This window comes from Melitaea cinxia, chromosome 2 (genome assembly GCF_905220565.1).
Source record: "Melitaea cinxia chromosome 2, ilMelCinx1.1, whole genome shotgun sequence".
NCBI classification, from domain to species: domain Eukaryota; kingdom Metazoa; phylum Arthropoda; class Insecta; order Lepidoptera; family Nymphalidae; genus Melitaea; species Melitaea cinxia.
Window position 1 is genome coordinate 17,473,410 of NC_059395.1, and position 20,928 is coordinate 17,494,337.

At 30.9% G+C, this 20,928-nt stretch overlaps 1 protein-coding gene and 1 non-coding gene across 2 annotated transcripts in view; both read left to right on the forward strand.

The window, feature by feature from the left end:
* The window catches only part of LOC123666129, a 48,167-nt gene that overhangs the window by 18,235 nt on the left and 9,004 nt on the right, over positions 1-20,928 (forward strand). The gene's annotated exons all lie outside the window — the stretch shown is intronic.
* On the forward strand, positions 20,569-20,641 carry Trnak-cuu. Its single transcript has one exon. It is a non-coding gene; the product is annotated as a tRNA-Lys (tRNA).

Consider the following 20,928-nt stretch of genomic DNA (forward strand, 5'->3'; position numbering starts at 1 on the left):
CGCTCCTTTTATTTTATAGTCATCCGACACCACTAAGTCAACCTATGATCTAAAAATGTTTACGTACATTAAAGTTTTTGGTATCTTCGTTACTTCAATTGATCGCATGAATGCTATCAATTTATTGATTGTTTTATCAATATTGATAACAGCTTTCATAGCGTTATCTCGCAGATAAAATGCTTAAAAGAGGTATGTGTTATCAAATACATTTTCTGTTGTCGCCAATTTATATTCTACTAGTTCTAAATAAACACATAGAAACAGCAAATAATAAGAGCAAATATTTGAGAAAAATTTATGCATTAGAAATAGAAAGCGATGTATTTAACTATGGAGGTCAAGTATTTAAATTATATAAAATAATCGTTTTCAAAATTCAGCCAGTTTTGTACCAAAACTGATTTGAATGGTTGTAATCTTATTTTATTCTACATTTAATAAGCGTCTTAATTGTAATGACACGTTCTATACATCGCGTGATCGTCCTTGATCTGCGCGTGCGCGAATGCACGATTCTTTTTCGAAGCATGCCTTGTGTGAATCGTTACATCAACGAAATGCATCTCATTCGCTCTTTGGAAATTTTTGCCCAGAAATGTTTGTAACTTGTCGTAACTATGTTCATTGTTTAATGTTTCTCAAAGAGTTCGCATTACTACGATTACTCATAGTTTCTCTGTTTGGAATTAAATTTCTAACGATCAAGGAAAAGTAGCTCTAGATGTTTTACGTTTTTCATTTTGTTAACGGATTCATATAGCTTAAAGCTATCTTTTAAATTAAAAAATTGATATTTATATATGAAAGTAGAATACCAATAAATTCGTAACTTTCAAGTTACATCTTTGGTCACAAGATAAGGTGCGCCTCGAATACACCATACCCATATCTCGAACATTATCAACACTTTCATCATCGTGACCCCGCGAGGTTGTCATGCTTGGCCATTACTGTTCATCACATGCACCTTATCTGTTTAAGGTATTCATGACTTTTTACTTACATTAATTTATAAATGCAACGCTTTCTCCCCAATGTTACTTCTTTGATAGGTTATTCTGTATTCATAGTTGTTGATTTATATTTAAAAGCGTTGTTAACTTAATCGATCACTTTAAATCATACTTTAAAATGTTTCAAATGATTTTATATCAGTTCATAGATATTGACAAATCTTTTCCAAAGATCAATAATATATTATTTAGAAGTCTAGGCAATATCGAACGTGCTTCAACTTCCGATAAAATAAACCTCAGCGGACGTTGTAACATCTAAATTATTTACGTTGCGTTGATACAATAAATTACAATAATGAAACGCCTACATAAATGAATTATCAGCCTGTAAGCTCGTAAATCCTTGTCACGTGTGTTGTTAACTAATCAACACGACGGACACGCAGCCCTTATCAACTTTTCCTTTTTTTCCTAGTGCTCGACCCACGGCTTCGTCGTTACCTTTGTCGTCGCTCTCAATCTTTTTAACTGCTCTGATAGCAGCTTTGACAAATGCTTTTTTTGATTTAACTGTTTTGTTTATCTCTTGTCTATTGTTAAGTTAAGGGAGTGTTTATTATTTCTTTATCTATTGTTATAACACCATATAACGTTGCATAACAAATACACGTGTTTCTTTTATTATCACTTTTTACTATCTTTATTCTTGATAATTATTGCGCCCGTATTGTAACAGACAGGACGCATTTCTTTTGTCTGCGGGTATTTCCTGGATTCCATATTGCCATTAACGTTTTTTTTATGGCCTGCTAATGTTTATAACAATATTTTTATAAGAATCCTATCAAATAAGTTCTTTTTGTTACTAGAATTAAAATATATATCCTTCATAAATAGGTATATGAATGAGATTGCGATTAATAAGTGAAGAATTTTCATTGCGCATATCTCGACAATGAACAATCCGATAATAAAATGTTATCTAATACAGTACACAGAGAGTAAATAAATTGGCTTTTAAGCATCACGCTAATATTTATTACAACAATAACTACTAATAAACGTCAACTTATAGATATAAGTATAGAAATTAGAAGCTAGTAAAACATTACTTGTCATCATGAAAAATCATAAAGAGAATCTTATCTATCCTAAACAATACACGTACGCTACAAGATCTAGTTCGAAGATTCGTTGATTTCAAAACAATTTAACACAAATTTGCATATGTTCCACACACGGCCCAATAAGATTGCGATTTGAAACGACCATATAATTTTCCGCTCGAAAAATTCAGTCGGTCGAAACTCGTTATACAAGCCAAAAGAAACATCGGCTAGATTTCGATCCTTCGTACCGGTTCGTGTAATGTATTCTTTAATTTACATCTCCGCGTAAGTCTTTACAATTATATTGCATATATACTTTGTTTAAACGTTGCATTTTATTATTTCCTGATTACGTTTTTATGTTTTTTTTTTAGATTTATGCTAACAAATAGTCTGTTTTATTTATGAGCATGAACTATATTAACTTTTTTTATGACAAGACATTATTTTACTGAACTACGATGGTGCAATGTATCATTTTTTAACTTTAATTTAAACGGGACTTTTCGGAGACGTTATGGTCACGGAAGGACATTGCCTTTTTTTATATCACTAGATCGGCGTAAACAAGCGTACGGCTCACCTGATGGTAAGAGATTGCCGTAGCTTATAGACGTCTGCAACACCAGACACATCGCAAGCGCGATGCCGACCCAATCCCCAATCCCCAGGAGCTCTGGTCACCTTACTCACCAACAGGAACACAATACTGCTTGAAAACAGTATTATTTAGCTGTGATCTTCTGTAAGGTCGAGGCTCGTCAGGCTACTCCATATTTTGAGCAGGAAATTCCTACTGTGCCTTACCTCAGTTAAGACTTCTTTCTAACTGTTATTTTTATATTAATTATTATTACAATAATAATCTTATTCTTAATTTAAATTTTAATTAATTCTTAACTTTTAAATAAAGCGTCACGTCTACAATTAATATGAATTTAACACAGAATTAAATTAATTCTAATAATGTTCACAATAAAAGAAGCATTTTAAGCGCTTGACAACACAAAACAGTGACCGCTTTGATATTTTACCGTTTAATATATCGAGTTATTATGCAAAATATTGTAAATCCATGGTTAATATTAATTGACACAGTAAAAATTCACCTTTAACTGTTTTTCGACACAAAACACGGAAACCGACTTTTTAAAAACATTTGTTTTCAATTTGGCCTTCAAAATGTATATATTTGTGACCTAGTATGCTAATGATTGAAAAATCTAGAATTTATTTTAGACGGTGCTTTACGGTATTATACACGGGAATAAAGAAACAAAATCGTTGTTTTCTGCCACTTAGTGACGGTTTCACCAGTTTTGGATACATTTTATCCTGCAAATAAGTTACAAATAGTCTTTGTCAACGGGAGGTAGAATAGACCATTAGGACCTGTTTCATTATAATTTATAAACAACAACTATAAGATTCTATTTGCGAATATAAATAATTTTACATGATTACACTATACAATTTTTGTCAAATTTATATTGTAAATATGTATAATCGTGTAATACTTATTTAGAGTTTTGTACATATCTAAAATATCTACGAAGTTTTACTTACTTTTACACTACCTACTGGGGTTAGTCAAAGCAAGATATTTAAGTCCTTAAACCTTCCTTAAATATGCACTCCTTACTATTCCCAACCTTACCTTGACATTTAACACTTAGGAAACTTAGGTACATATAAAAAGTTTTATTTTACACTATTACGTATACATATTATATTGTCCATAGTGTACCTTCATGATCTCTAGTGTACCTTCATGTAAGAGATTTCTTATTTTAGTCGTCATGAAACATCTTCAATTAAAATACAATAAGACGAGACAATACGATTTTAAACAATTTCGATGTTTCTAGTTTTTGAACGTATTGTACCGTTCGTACTCATTCCGACAAAGCGGGCCGTGTCTAAAGTCCGTAGCGAAAAATATGGATGATCTTTTTAGTTCAAAAATATTTTTAAAACAGAAATGGTACCATTCCACTTATATCTTTGAAGTAAAAATTCTTTACGCACGCTTGACTTGGAGAGTAAGCTGGTGAATGTGTGACGAGAACGTTACGGAAAGTGTGATCGGAAAAGGCGAACGGAGTAAGAGAGAGAGAGAGGTGTAAGTATTGTATATGTATTTTCTTTCTCTCAACCTTTCATAGCCAGTTACGTTTCGTATATCTAAGACACAGTGCAGGCCTATTGCTTAAGAAGTTTTACTTCAGTCGTGTGGTCTAAAGCAAACACGTTTTTATTTTTTTTGTAACCTATTAAATAATTCATCATGCAAATGTAATTATGCTTAAGAATATTAGGTTTAAGTTTTGTCTTGCTTTAAATTTTATGATACGACCCAATACGACAATACGATCTTTGCGGTTTCACCTGTATTACTAATAACTACTTTATTAATTCTCAAATATTTAATCTAGCTTTCTAATGTCCAATTATTAAAATCGAACAAACAAACAAAAGAAATATTTACACCATATACGACTAGAATAGATTATGTACCTGAGTTTTGTTCTCTAAAATGTCATACACGATTAGAAAGGGGCGGATGAAACTAAAGATTGATGGAACGTTTAACAATCGTCACTTGTCTCGTGTCGGTTAACTGAAGCGTTGCCTTTTGTTCGTAATAATGTCAGATGACTGGAACGATGACGATACAATAGTTATTTTACGAATAAAAACATGCGACACTCATAAATATTCCATAATTAGTATGTGCTAACATGACATTGTGCTTAGAAATAATCTTTTTAATTTGTAATGTTCTATGTCTTATCTCTAGTAATATTATAAAGCTGAAGAGTTTGTTTGTTTGAACGCGCTAATCTCAGAAACTAGTGGTCCGATTTGAAATATTCTTTCAGTGTTAGATAGCCCATTTATCGAGGAAGGCTATAGGCTATATATCTTCACGCTAAGACTAATAGGAGCGGAGCACCAATGAAAAATGTTTCAAAATCGGTTTTTTTTTCCTTTTGAGAGCTTCCACTGCGTGCGCTGCGTAAACAGTTAAAGTTTCGCAAAAATCATGTATGATAGAATTGTTCCTATTCCACGCGGACGAAGTCGCGGGCAGAAACTAGTATTTAATATCGGTGTAAGTCTATAGATATTACGTATTTGTTACGTTATATAAAGGACTCTACATAAATGCGATTCAATACGTAATAATAAGATTAGTGTACCCTACAATTGTTTAATTTTTTCCTTTTAATTTTTAGTAATCTATTTTTCTCATGATTTTTTTTATAATATCTGTTATTATTTCTAACCATCTTATACAAATAAATTTGAATCAAATTGACAAACACTGAAAGTCAGTCCGGGAGAAATCGTGAGAGACGACTTTGGTATAAAGATTTTATATTATTAGAGAACGCACCATTTCAACGGACAGTATTTTTCTACGATTATCTCAATAATAGTAGCTTTATATTAAAAAAAGAAATTCGAACACAGAAAACACGCCTTTTCTGTTGTCTGTGTAAAAAAACTAAGTAGTTGTGTTTGTGAAATTGTGTCAACTAATAATCCTAAGCTTGTTTGTTTATAAAGGCTTACTTTCACGTGTATTATTGAGGTTTCTCTCATGACCCAAACGGATTTGCCAACGTGAGGACGGTCACGAGTCAGAGCATGTCATATCGTGATGGCTTTATTGGTTTAAATGTATGAAAAAGTAACGTTTTGTTGTAAATATGTATACTTTAGATCACATGGTTTTATGGTTCAATTTAGCTTGTTGATTTATAATATAAATATAACGACAAAGGACCGAGATAAAGCGGCATTATAAGGTTAAATTTTATAAATATAATGCAGTTGTGTTTGCTCGCAAACGAAAAACAAACTGAGTTCAATAACATCGACCGATCGAGTATTATTTTACATTACAACGTCGATAGACGAAAAAATAAACAGTAATAATAAGTAAATACGCAATAGCCCAACCCGCCTGCCCATCGAGGTGACTATGGACAACACACATGAGTTCACGCCATTTTTGGCGCGAACTTTTGGAGGCCTAAGTCCGGCAGTGGACTGTATTAGGCTGAAGTGAAATATGCATTACTAGAGTTTTTGTTGTTTACTCAAAAAGTACTCAGATCTCAACTAAATTTTAATGGAGCCATGTGACAAGCGCTAATTATCGTTAAAAAAATAATAATCGAATTCGGTACGCTTAATTTATGTAACACATAAAAATACAATCTAACTGAGACTCCCTCCCTGTTTTGAAGTCGGTTAAAATGGGTTAGGTAGTTAAACCCTTTTGTTTGCTAATCAACACTATGTGGCACTAACGCTGACTACTAGTTAAACTATAATAATATATAATTAAGCGAATTCAATATGCATAGAAATAGTAAAATGTAGAGATGTACGGTATATTGCTCATAAATGACATTTAACACAATTTTTTTTTTATAAATTTGGCCAAGGTAATAATTAATCATATTTGCACATCTGTCATTTTACAACTATGTTAATAAGAAATATAATTATAAAGAATTGTCTGCTTTTGCGCCAATGCCCTTCGATTCGAAACAGAATTTTTGTCACTTTATTTAATTTTAAGAATTGTTACAAACCAAAACCTAGTAAAAATTACAATAATTACTAATTACAGACTGCCTTTTTTAAACTATTAAACATAAGATAACATAACGATACTTATGACGTCAGATGTGTTCTACAGAAGTCTAACGTTTGGACTACTGAAAAGTAACTGTTCTATGAAGATAAGTAGAGTCTTTACGGCTAGTATTGGTAAACCTAATTACTTCTGAATACGTGAGTCATTCTTATTTCGTAGTTATATTTTATTACTGTTTGTTATTACATTCATTTTGTTGTTAACTCACACTACGTTTTAATTTAACGCTACGCTAGTGAAAAATAAGGAGTAGTAAATTTGATTGAAAATGAAAAGTAAATATTATCATTATAGTTGTCATTTTGCATCCTTTTTCTATGAACGAGAAAGTTTATAAAGTTTATTAGAGCTTTGTCAATATGATATTAGGTTCCAAAACAATGACACATCTGAAAAATAACTTATTGTTATGATTCCAGTGTAACTATTTTACAAAAATGACTTAGAATTTCTGTAGAATACGCACAATTCTTTGCAAAATTTTCCTAAAGTAAAGACGAAATACCATAAAATGAATCACTAATGCTTTATATGCTTATTCTCGAATCTAGATTCAGTAACCTTGTGTTTAAATATTTAGAGATATTCGTATTTTTTGTTTGTATTATAAAAAAATATATTGTAAGTCAGTCTCACTGCAAAACATTGGACAGTTTTTTGATTCACCTGTTATACTTCTTTTTCCTAGAGTTAGGAATCAAGACAAGGACAGACTAGTAAACTTATAAAATATTGGGTTCAAATAGTTTTTATAATCACCTGATAGCTATCGTTACTCATAGTAGGGAATTTATCCGCCAACGCGAATTGGAGCAGTGTGCTGGATTAAGCTCTGATCCTTCTCCTACATGGGGAAAGAGGCCTATGCCCAGTAGTGGGATATTACAGGCTGAAGCGAGAGTGAGAGTGTTTATAAGTAGGTATAACTAGAAGTACCCTATTGTATTTGACTCCCATGACATATAACATCATAACCTCATTTAATTATCTACGGAAACAATTTTGTCGTAGGTTCAGTAGCCAACAATTTCATCTGCGTCATATCAGATCACGTAAGATTGTAATTTTGATTATTCACTACGCACCACTAACTTCTATAGCTAAAACATTCCTACATAGTACATACATAAGCCATGCAATATTTTCCAAAAAAATAAATAAATATATTTTTAAATTTATTATAAAATAATACATCCACTTATCTAGTGCATACAATAAATGTCTTATATACATACATAGTTATCTCGTATTCCTTATCTAGAGGTTGTGAGAAAGATCGATCTCTTAGCCTTAAAACCGGCTTTTGTACATTATTTTGATTTTTATTTTCATATATTTTAATCTCAATAGATTTCTTTGTTTTCAACGGACTTCCAAAAAAGGAGGAAGTTTTCAATTCGACTGTATTTTTCTCATTATGTATGTTACTGGGTGGACCAATTTCGATGATTCTTTTTTTAATCGAAAGATGGTGGTTGTCAAATGATCCCAATTAAATTTGATCGAGATCTGATGATTTCTTTTTATGTAATTTTTGATAACGCGTATTTACTTAACTATTTTTTTCGTCTACTTACGTTGTATTACTTGTCGATGTCGAAGTCGGCTTTTGTTCCGTTTGCGAGCAAACACAATTTATTACTCTACTATAACACATATTGTGTGTTTAATGTTTTTTGTTTATTGTCTATAATTTATTGGCCATTAACTATTATTTACGTTTCTAATACATGTTAATAATGTAAATATATACACGAAATAAAATAATTTACAATTAAATTTCTTCATAAACATCTTTGTAACGGTTAGGTTGCGTGCTCACGCATATTTACCCGGTTGCGACGCGCTTACGTAAAGATGAAACTGTCTGCTTCAATCTCATTTCAGATAAATTTTGTTAAATTACGATGTTTTATTACAATCTCTTAATAAAAAAATTGGAGCAAAATTAAAAAAACAAACAAACTATTGTCGAAGAATCAATAGCGGTTATATTTTTCTATACACAAATTGACATAAAAATGTGGTATCCAGAGTATACTTGCATTGTCACGTGATAAATCTGTAAACAAAAGTAGAAAAAGTAGTAATAAAATCAATATTAGGCAATAGTAAAACAGTTCAAGGGAAATAAATCCCGGACTAAATATTCTTAACAAGTTGTATAGTTATTAATAAACTAGCTGTGCCCGCGACTTCGTTCGCGTGAAGTTTAACAAAAAAGTTATTGTTCAGTTTGCAGAGTTATAAAAAGAATAAATTTACAAAATAAAACTAGCCTGAGCTACTCCTTATTACATCAGCTATCTCCCAGTAAAAGTCCCGTCAAAATCGATCCAGCCGTTCCAGAGATTAGCCGGCATAAACAGACAGACAAAAATTGCAAAAAATGTTATTTTGGATGTGTATGGTGTATACATCCATATGTATTTATAAAAAGCGGTTGTTTTAATATTACAAACAGACACTACAATTTTATTTATTTTTATAGATATCGGAAAGTTTCAAAATGACAATCGCGGTAAATTCTATAGAATCGTAAATATTCATATTTACCGTAAAAATTTAAAACCTTATATCATTATTTAAAATAAATATTTGGTAATCTTCGACACAACCGTTTAAGGTACAACTTAATCTCCAAATACTATCTAGCAACATAACGCAACAAGTAGCGTGACGGGAACAGATAGCACGTTTCCTGTAAACTACCTATTTCTTAATCGAACGCATGTTGTAGCAACAACCAACGAAGAACGAGAACAATAAATGTTACATTTCAACTGTTTAATTATAGGCTTAACGTATAATTATAATAAATACTTAAGATTAAACTAAATTGTAATAATTATGTGTGTATTGTGATATGGAAATATATGTACAGGACAGCAGGAGTAACTATCGGGATGTATTTAAAAAAAAAGTGTGTGTGTACTTATGTACACACGTAAAAAGTTATACTTAATTGGCTAGCTAACTTCACGTTGCTAACTTCTACGTTGACTAGCTGACTTCAGGGTGTCGGTTTTTTTTGACGGTGTAAGCGCGCATCATAAAAATTTACTCTCATAATTTTTCCCTAACGTGCCATAAGAAGTATAAAAAATAAATAATTTTAATGTAGGTATTGCATTTTTTCTCGAAAATTCGTTTATATATTTAACCTCTTTAGTTTTAATTAAATATCCGTTACTCAATTCTATTATTTATAGAGTAGTGTTTTATAATTTATAATAATTTTCATCAGTATACAGACTAGAGATTACTAAGCTTTATTATATTATATTTACGAGTATATGTTTAGACAATAGATAGATAGATATTATCATATCTTCATTAGGTGCTTATTTCCAAAATGGGTATTAATACGTAAACGTGTTAACCGATAAACACTGCGGTCAGTTCGGTTAATATAGGAAACCACACGTATTATTTCTCGATCGACTTTAAAACGATTGAAATATGATCCGATAAAAAAACGATATTTATACAACAAATATACACAATACACAAGAATACACAAGAAGGTTATTATAATTTACATTAATTTTTTGCCCTTTTAACGTGTGGTCTTTTGTTCGATCGATTCATAATACAACTGTCTAGACGTTAGAAGTCTTAGAAGTCACGTTTTAGTATATTATTATCTAATTAATGAAGTATAATCTTCTTACTATTAGTAGGTACTGTCTTCAATTAACTGGTAAAATTCAAATATACCTAATACATCATTTCATTCTATACGACGAAGGTGACGCATAGTTTTTCAGATAAAATTTTGTTATTGATTTCTTAAAGGAATAACAGTTTTATTTTTCATGTTATTTTATGCTTATTAAATAAGACTAAAGCTGCCAAAGCCGTACGTGAAAGCTGTTATATGTTACAATGTAACATTTGATGATTTTCTTAAAAGTTTTCGATATACTCGTAGTTTATTATTTTTAAGTGGCCCGTTGTAAAAAATAAATTTTATTAATTTGACTTGATTTCATAATAAAAAAAAAATCGTTTTAAAATTCGCACTAATAAATAAAAAGAAAGTTTGCCATGCCGATATTTTGTCGTGATAAATCTTAGCGAAGTTATGTAAAATATCGTAGAACAGATAAATCATTTGTTATAAAACACTTTTATTAATTGCTATTAATCGCAGGTCGAGAAACGTAATGATTATAATATAATTAAATCATATCATCTATATTCATAGTCTTTTAAGACTAATACATCACCAGTTTTTTAATTTGCAGTTTTGAAGTTTATGGGTTTTTAGGATTCCGTCCATTCGAATAAGAAACGAAATTCTTACAGGTGGGTTTTTTCCCTTTGACGTTGCCAATTTGCTCCAAATTTAACGATTATATTGTATGTAATGATGGTATTAAAATATATTTTAAATAGTTTCTCTTTGAAATTCGAAAATTGAAAAAAATTGCCAAAGGTAATTAAAACTATTAAAATGAACTGTGTACTTAACAGAGGATTTTTTTTTTTATTTTTTTGATTAAGGTGTTAGAGAAAAATTCTAAACATTTAGGGACATTTCTAAAAATTAAAAATATTAAAAAATTGGAATACGGAACACTGTATTACACGTGACTTATACTATCTCGGTGTTTCTGTGATATTAATTTATTTTATGTATTTTGTTTATACACAATCCAATTAATCTTGTTTTAAAGCTGTCTTATAATTAAAAAGTTCAGTAGCCGAAAATGTTATGCAACTGTTAATATATTATCAAATTAATTATGTTCAAGTTTCTGTCATAATATTTTAAAACTATTTTTTCTCTCTTTTTTTTGACTCGAGTGCAGTGCGGGTTTACGAAAATATTTTTAGTTATATTGTTATAGTTACTAATTAAGAAAAAAAGTCAGAATCATAGCAATGAATATAACATTGGTTTTTTAAATATTTTTATAAGAAATCACATATTTGTGAGAGTATATTGCACACAAAACATTATGAAACGGAATCAATGACAACACGTGTAAAGAGCACATGGAACATAGTGGCGCTCGAATCTTCAAAGAATTCAAGTAGTGAAAAGAAATAATTTAATGATAAAATTGCTTGTCAAATGTTAATCTTTGTGTTTTGACTAGTCTGTTTCACTTAATACTTCGTAGGACGGTGACGTAGCTGTTTACCCAACCTAGACAATAAATACAGAGAAAGGTGGGGGGGGGGATAAAAGGAATACTCACTTTAGACACTTGTCATAGAAAAACTATGTTACAAGATATTTTTAATCAAAACAATATAAAACAACTAACGTATACGAAGAATATAAACCGTTTACATCCACTAATTAAGTCCCCTTCTAACGTACCGCTTGTGTTGCACCTCGGATTCCTTGGCAACAATTGATTTTACTAACGTTCAACGTACTCATTATTTTCTTAGTAAAAAGCAAACCCTTGCTCGTTCCGTTGAACGGTTCGCACGGCGCGTGCCTATCTGACCTTTAATTTTTTATCACAAATTCGATTTTATTAACATTCCTGCGATCTGTGCAACGGCACATGATTATTAGTAATTATGTGATGTTTAATAGTTGTTGAACTTTAACGAATCCTTTTCATTATTTACATGATTATAATTGTTAAAGTTTTACGAAATATTGTTACCAACAAATTAAAGATTACCAAAGCGTTGTAAACCTTTTGAATGAAATTTGTAACAAACGTGTAGGTAATCATTATATTCAAATTTTTTACTAAATCATTTATTAATTTTAATTTCAAAGTTGAGACTCCGTACTTGTAGCTTGTTACTTTGACATGAATCGCATTCATACAACGAATTAGTTAAGAGCTTAACAATATCTAACTCGATTAACGCTGCATAATGTTCAACCTTCCGTCTTTACAACATAACGGTATTGTACCTTACATAATTTAACGTAAAACGAATGGCTGGAAAGTAATCATATTAAAAAAATGTAACAAAATGTTCAAGGAACTTTCCTTATCATTACGTAAAGTTATAAGCTAATGCACAATGGAGATCAAAGGAGTTCGTTATTAAATTAATACCCCGTTGAGATTTAAATGTCATTTATTCCATTTACTTTTGTCGAAGGATTTAATCGCAGTTGAAGAGGTCGATGACTTGAGTGAATTAATTTTTTCATAAATTTTTGTATGTGTTTGTAAGAATGTTTAGTCAGGCATGTATGTGCAAGTCAATAATATTTGTAATGTAGAAAGTCGTCACACTTATCTTGAATAAAAAATATTTTAAAAGCATAAAAGATTCCTCGTTGAGCGGAAGTGACCCAATCCATAAAAATTGTTTAATTTGTGGTACCTAATATCTTTGTAGACGTGATAGGCCGAAAATACTGTATTTAATTTCTTTTTTGTTGTGTTTAATAGGGATGTCAATCACCTTATAGAATATAGAAAAAAAAATGACGGAACTCCACCGACAAAAGACAAATCTCAAGTTAAATGATCACAAAGATTCACTTGACTGACGTACTAGTCATAAATTCACATTAACTATAAATAATTATTTTTTTTTATAGACATTATACTTTGTAAAATGACGATGCAAAAGGTTTTTGAAGCCTAATCGTATGAAGAACTTTTTTTATTTGAAAGATACCGTGAATTTATAAAACATGTGCAACATGTGCATGTACAACAAAGTGCTTTTGAAGGCCACTTCAATAAACCCATTTCTTAATTTGAAATATGCGGTGTAAGTTGGGGATTTGGGGTGCATAAGCCTAGAAGATGCCCATTGGAATGGCATTCACTCTTACTATAAAATTTTAATCAATACCAATAGATACATACTTTCATTGATACAATTAATTACGCATGATATTTTTTTTTTTTTTTTATAAATGAGGTCGATATAATTAATCGACTTTCCACGATCGATATTCGTGAGTTGTCGATAAATCTCTCCGTCATACGTCGGTCTCGAGAAAGTTGATTTTACTAGTAACTGAAATACTTTACATTTTGAACAGTCGGTTCAATGGATCGGAAATCGTTTGGAGTATATCCGCATTTATCAATCAACATATCGAATCTCTTTTATCAATCAAGTTTCCTATTAATGACTATTTAGATTTATAAAAATACAAAATAAACATGATTTGATACTTATTGACATAGTTAATAGATAGCGTAAATTTTTAAAACCTAAAGTTTTTTTATTCTTTACTCAGTAACATTTTTTATTAAGTATTATAACCTTTGAATTTTTATTTTTTTATTTTTATTTCATCGGTTAAAACAAACAACTCTTACACTAGTACACTTAGGGCTTGTTTCACTAGCTAAGTTGCAGGTTAATAAAGTACATACTTCACCTAAATTAATAAACTACAACTTTTGATTTTACAGTTCATAATTAATTACGAGTATATACTAGTGGTCGCCCAGTGGTCGAAATTCGACCATAATTAATTTAAATTATAAGTTTGAACATTATAAGTTTGTGTTATTAAATTATAAGTTTGAACTAAAGAGTATATATTTATGCGTGTGTGTCAAATACATGAAAGTGTGAGTAATTTTTATTTATTTATTCAATGTATAATTTTAAAAAAAATTGGCTTTCTGCACTCATCTATATAAACTATAAGTGTGTAATATATAGTTAACAAAGTGGAGTTTTAGAGGAAACAGAATAAACTTACGACATAACTTTTGTCTGTTGGATTTGTACACGTCATATATCTAGCCTATAAACAACCGGTGGAACGGGCCCTTAACAATATAACAATTCTACAGATATTAATAGCAACATCGACCTCGTAACTTTCGAGTTTCATTCTAAATTAAGTTATTTAAATCCGATTAACATTTTCACGCATATCTCATCTACATTCTTTAGAGAATCTTTTCAAAATGATTAACAGCTTTTCACCTAATAAAAGTTCATAATGGCGATATCCGACGCCTACATTCGTCGAGCCCTTTCCTATTTTCTTCGACCCACTGACATTTAACCTTAAAATGGTATAATGGATTTGATAATGCTCGCATCTTTATGAACAGCGATAGAAGTGTTACAAGTTGATGACGGTGCCGGCTTCTGGTTTAAACTTCGATTATGGTATATTATTCTTGTAATGTTCCAGTTGTATACAGCAAAGTCATTTTGAGATTAATAAAACATTGATATAGGTAATTAGGTACATGCGTATATATTTTCTATGTATATACTCTCAAAATAAAACCTTCTAACACGCTTAGAAGATGAGTGTGTTTGTTGTGTTTGAGAGTTTGTGAATTTACCCGTTATTCTAGTTATTGTTTAACTAATAAGACGTAGTAAGTTTTTGTAACAATACTCTTATTATTATTAACTTTTTATGATGTAGGAGAAGGATCAGAGCTTAATCCAAAACGCTGCTCCCATGCGGGTTGGCGGATATATTCCCTTCCATGAGTAACGATCGCTATCAGGTGTACATGATAACAACCGGGACCGACGGCTTCATGTGCTCTCTGAGGCACGGTGGGAAGACCCACAAGGACTGCTCAAAGCCTCAAACACCCAGACCACGGCAAACATGTGTGGCCAATACAAATGTTTGCCATGTGCGGGGATCGAACCCGCAACCGACCAACCTGTGACCGTTGCGCCAACGCGTCGTCATAACGTTATTTACTAAGCTCAATCAAATTTATTTTTATACAAGGAAGTTTACAAAACCGATTACCATTGTTTATATTAAGATACAATTGAAGCACAGAACAAAAAGGTACAAGTAAATATGACCTTGTAATATGTCAATGACACTATGACTGTGCGTTTCTTAGAAACTAAAAAGAAATCAGATAATATACACAGCACATCCTTTTATTGCGACCTTGGATAAGATTAATTTTCCTTTTACCGTATAAAATTGTAATAAAGCATCATACACATGACGATAATCAGTAAGGTGATTGTCAAAAAAAAAACTGAACGATGATGGCAACTACAGATGGTACTAAGGTAGAGCACAGCAGGAAATGTCTTGCTTAAAGTCTGGAGAAGCCCGACTGGGCAAGTAGAGACTTTACAGAAAGATCACAGCTAAATATTAATACAGCTTTCAAGCAGTGTTGTATTCCTGTGATGAGTAAGGTGACTAGAGTCCCGGGGGGACAAAGAGTAGGATCGGCGCCGCACCTGCGATGCTTCTGGTGTTGCAGGCATCTATAAGCTACGGTAATCACTCACCTTTAGGTGAGCCGTACGCTTTTTTGCCGAACTAGATGTTTTGTCGAAAAAAAGAAAAAAATAGTAAGGTAGCCAACTCCTGGGTTTGACTGGGTGCTGATAACGGGAGTAAGCAGGCAGATTGCACGCTTGTTACCCACTCTAGGGGCATACAAGAGAAATATGTAAAATCTATCGATCGGTGTTTTACCGACGAATAAATTAATTGTGTTAGTTTGTATTCTAATTTTGTCGTTTGCGTAAAATAAACGGTTTTTACAAATAAACAAATTGCCAAATGAAAATACTTATAAAAATTTAATATCGATAAGAATTTTAATTGTAAACAATAAATTGCCGAAGTGTCGTTTATTATATTTTGTTATTAACATGTTGTTTATTTCACCTATTTCGAAATCTACATATGACACCTGTGTTTACATCATACAAATAATTGCCATAGACCATGAAAAATGCAGTAATTGTAATAGTAAATAAGAATTAGTCCGTCTTACTGCTTACATCTAAATACAATATGTAGGTCAAGAACGTTCCTTTTCGTTATTGTAAGCTTAGCAGAGATGTAAACAGTAAATAATTCTAATACAGACTACATAACTAAGCCAATGGTTCCTTTCGTAAGATACAAATTTTCTCATTTATAAGTTTTTTTAAATAGGTACATTATCTTTTATTACTAATATATGTTTTAAAATGCTATATCCGTAACAATGTCGTCATCTATTATTTTTATTTTTTTATTTATTTATTTACAGAAGAAAAAAAAGATACAATTTATGTGATAAACAGTGCAGCAAAAACAATGAACAGTTTAACAGTGCACTGTGTTTCTAAACTAATAATACTAAAGTACAAACGATATTATATACTAACATAAAAATATGATATAAAGCTATACAAATATAGATTATTATATTATTATCTGAACGTGCCCTAAACCACAAGTCGTCGTTTCACCTTTTAAGCTATACAGCAACAATCATGTGTGGTCTCAACCAGATCGCCTTGGATTTCAGCGCGGTATCGCTTTTGTTAATTGTTTATTATGAACATATTTTATTGCCATGCTTCGCCTTTTGCGTTCACTTTCAAACGAAGCATCAGTTTTAAATAAAACTAAGTTAACATTATAAATCTGAAAGTTTTTGCTTTGTTTAAAGGTCCTATGCTATAAAACATTATTCAAATAAATCTAACATTTTTAAATATGTAAAACTTTAAAAATTGCGATGTATTATAAGACATCACATACTTTTAAGTTTTATACATAGGCTTATTAACCTCAAGTTCTCGGTTCAACTTCTCCTTCGTGGTTTCTCACGCTTCTACGTCATTTTTAACAATATTAGATTATTATTAATTTAATTGTAATTATTTAAAAGTAATTAAACTTATAACTTAACGCTTATTTAAATTTTCTTGCACTGTTCACGAAATGAAACACATTGAGTAATATAGTACCGTAAATGAAAAATAAATAAAAATATCACAACACGATCAACTAGTGTCACATTTTTGGTTAGCTCGTATTTCATATCCGTGACAAAACGGTTTATAACCAACCATAATTATAATACATTAACTGAATATTTTATTTATTTTTTGTATCCGTGTTTGAGAGTTCTAAGCTCGATACAAACCTATTGGCATAACTTTGAACTTTTTGGGATTCCCAAAATATATTATACTAATGAAACGTATCGCACTTGATTTTTATCTTAAAAATGTTATATAAATCACTCACAATCATTAAAATTATTTAAAATGAATGTGTTACTGATTCGCTCTAAAAGGTTGCGAAGTTAAGATAAAGATCAACAGACAATAAAACAAGTTTGTATTTCAACTTTAAAAGCTTTTATCGAAATTATTATTTTAAAGATATGTAATAATAAGATGTATAAGGATTATAAGGAATATTAAGAGTATCACAAATCCAATAAGCTTGTAGAATGTTCTTAATATGCTGTTATGTCTTCAAGGAAATCGTGTATTATTTACATATTTTTAATTTCAGACATCCTCGTTCCTTCACCTGCATATTAATTTCTATATTTTATTCATTGACATTTTTATACGAGTATATTACAGTGCTCTTATTGGTGAATTTTTTATTTAAATAGTGTTTTTAAGCGTTTTTCTAAAATGTATACTTTCTTGGAGTTCTGTAGAATACGATATCTGATATTTTTAATTTTTTTCTAAAACATTTTCTGTTTATGCTACGTTAAGTAATGAAGAATTTATTTTATTACGTTCAAGTGAAATCCCTAAAAAAATGTCCCTAACACTATACTTTTAAGCTATCGTATTATAAGAAGAACTAATAAAAAATAATTAAAATATGTTTCATAAAAAAAAGTTAAAATTGACCTATCAATTTGATTACATCTTTTTAGACAGTGGAAGGCAGTACATGAATTATTGTCGATTTGTTATTGACAATGCACAGCCTGAGATTATTTCTGTCTCGGCCTCGCTGCGGGACACGTGTCACGCTGAGTCACCGAACTATCGTTCACGGGCACTAGTCCGCAGATTCGATGCTCACCTTCGTATGTCGCCTTGGTTTGTTTCACTTTTAACATAGTAATGTGTTTCCTTTATTGTGTCGCAAGAGGAATTATATCAATAATTCCTCTTGCGACAGAATTATTATTTATTGGGATATACGTCGGGATTTTTTTTTTTCGATCTATAGGTGTTGTTTCTATTGATACGAAAATTTTTTATGACGATATTTTTTTTTTTTATTAAGACGTACATTTTTTATGAAACAGTTTATATTATTGTGTTACTCTTCTTACTTTATTTAAGTGATTCAAAGATGCGTCAATATCGTTTACCTATTGTGAGTTGAAATTAAAAAAATAACTAAATACCTTCCGGCCAGTATGTAGTGAAATAATAAATTACTTGCAAAATATATTATTTTTCTACTACATATATGACTTACATGACTTACTTACGTTACCGGAGGAATGTACGGACCATATCAAACATCTGAAAAAAATTGTTATGAGCGGCGATCGACCTCGCAACACAACAAGTATTTGCTGCGAGTGCTACAACCATAAATTGTGTCAAATCATAGACAATCATATTATTATTTGTATGTGACTGAAGTAGGTTTACCATTTCCGTCTCCTCAATCGTAAACCAAGTAACCCACTACACTTTCCTTAGGACTTGAGCAAATATTACACAAGCCACAATTTCAAGATATCTTAGATTATTGTTCGTTGGGATAATAGATAAAAATTATAAAATGAAAATGACGTAAAGTATATTTTATTATTTCTACCACTGGCACTGGATGATTAAGGTGTCCCTATCCAGAATTTTTATTCACGCGTAACTTCGCACGATTAACAGTTTACAGGACAGCTAGTATACAGTCGGGTCAGCTACGATATAAGAAAATAAAATAAAAATAAAAATTCCAAACTTAAGGAAAACAAACATATTCCACTTTTTCCTACACAAAACATTGCAAGACTTGCAATTAGATGATGCTATCTGCGTTTCTTTACGTTAGATGCGCGGACGCATTCTTGTGTTAGAAGAAAGCTCCAGTCAACCTTGAAAGCTTTCGCAGCGACCGGTTCGTACGAGGAACTCGGGGCACGAGCATGTTTCAAAGGCCACACATGCTCGTATAGAATTTTGCTTTTTGAACTATAATATCTAAAATGCAAGCATGTCGGCTATTCAGTGTAGATTAAATATATTTTCTTACAATGACACTACAAAAAGTTTAGTTTAGGTAGGTACTATAGATGTCGCTAGTAGGTATATTTTGATATCTCATTTATTGCAACAATATTTACGGTAGTGATCTTTGAAATACATTTTGATGTCTATGCGCAAACACACACATACACACACACACACGCACACACACACACGCACACACACACACACACAGTTCTGTGTAGTATCAGGTATTTAACTTACAGTATAACGTCATGTAAATGTGATACTTGTGAATGCAAAAGTTTGTTTGTCAGGTCGGAAGGGATAGCGGTAATCTTGAAAAGGGTCATTTGGTAACAAAATTAACAAAAAAAGTGTGTGTGTAAGCTCCGACGCACGACTGGAGTTTATTCCTTCAGATCGATTGTCTAATAGGCATAAAAAAGGCTTACTAGTCTTAAGAAAACGATTAATACCCTATCAAATGGTAAAAAAACGAATCAAATAGTGCCATCTATATTGGCGATAGATAGATATTAAAAAACGTGGTCGTCTATCGAAAACCTTATGAATTCGGATAACTATACATGGCGTTACGATAAACGTAACTACATTACATTCGTTCAGTAGATTTTACTCGTCATATTTTTTTGCATACCGGGGGCCAAAAAATTATTAATTTATATTTATTAAGTTACAAAAAAAAATACTTATTTTCGTTATTGTTATGAGAATACAACACGACACGGACACGCAGGCGGAATCGCGAAATATTCGCTGGTATAGATATTGTAGGTAATTGAATTGGTGAATTGAATAGATTATACAAGTCGAGCTCATTATTAAAACACAAACTACTAAAACGAAAACGTAAATATATATTATTTAACTAATTTTGCAATTAAACCACTATTTCACAATTAACGTAACAGCCCGGCTAGCTCAGTCGGTAGAGCATGAGACTCTTAATCTCAGGGTCGTGGGTTCGAGCCCCACGTTGGGCGAAATCCTTTTTTAATTTTGTTTTTATTTTTTTATTAACTTTTTTGTTTATTTTTAGAACTTTTTGTCATATTTGTCTACAGTAAAAGTAAGGTCTTATTTAATAAAATAAATAAATCGAATACAGATGTTTATATGTATTGAAATATTATTTGTGGAAATTTATAATTAAAAAATATAATATTAAAATTTTAATTATGAAATTTAATAAATTACCAACATTTCAAACAGAATATAAATATTTATAAAACTAAAAGGTATAATGCATCATAATAAATGAATTAGCATT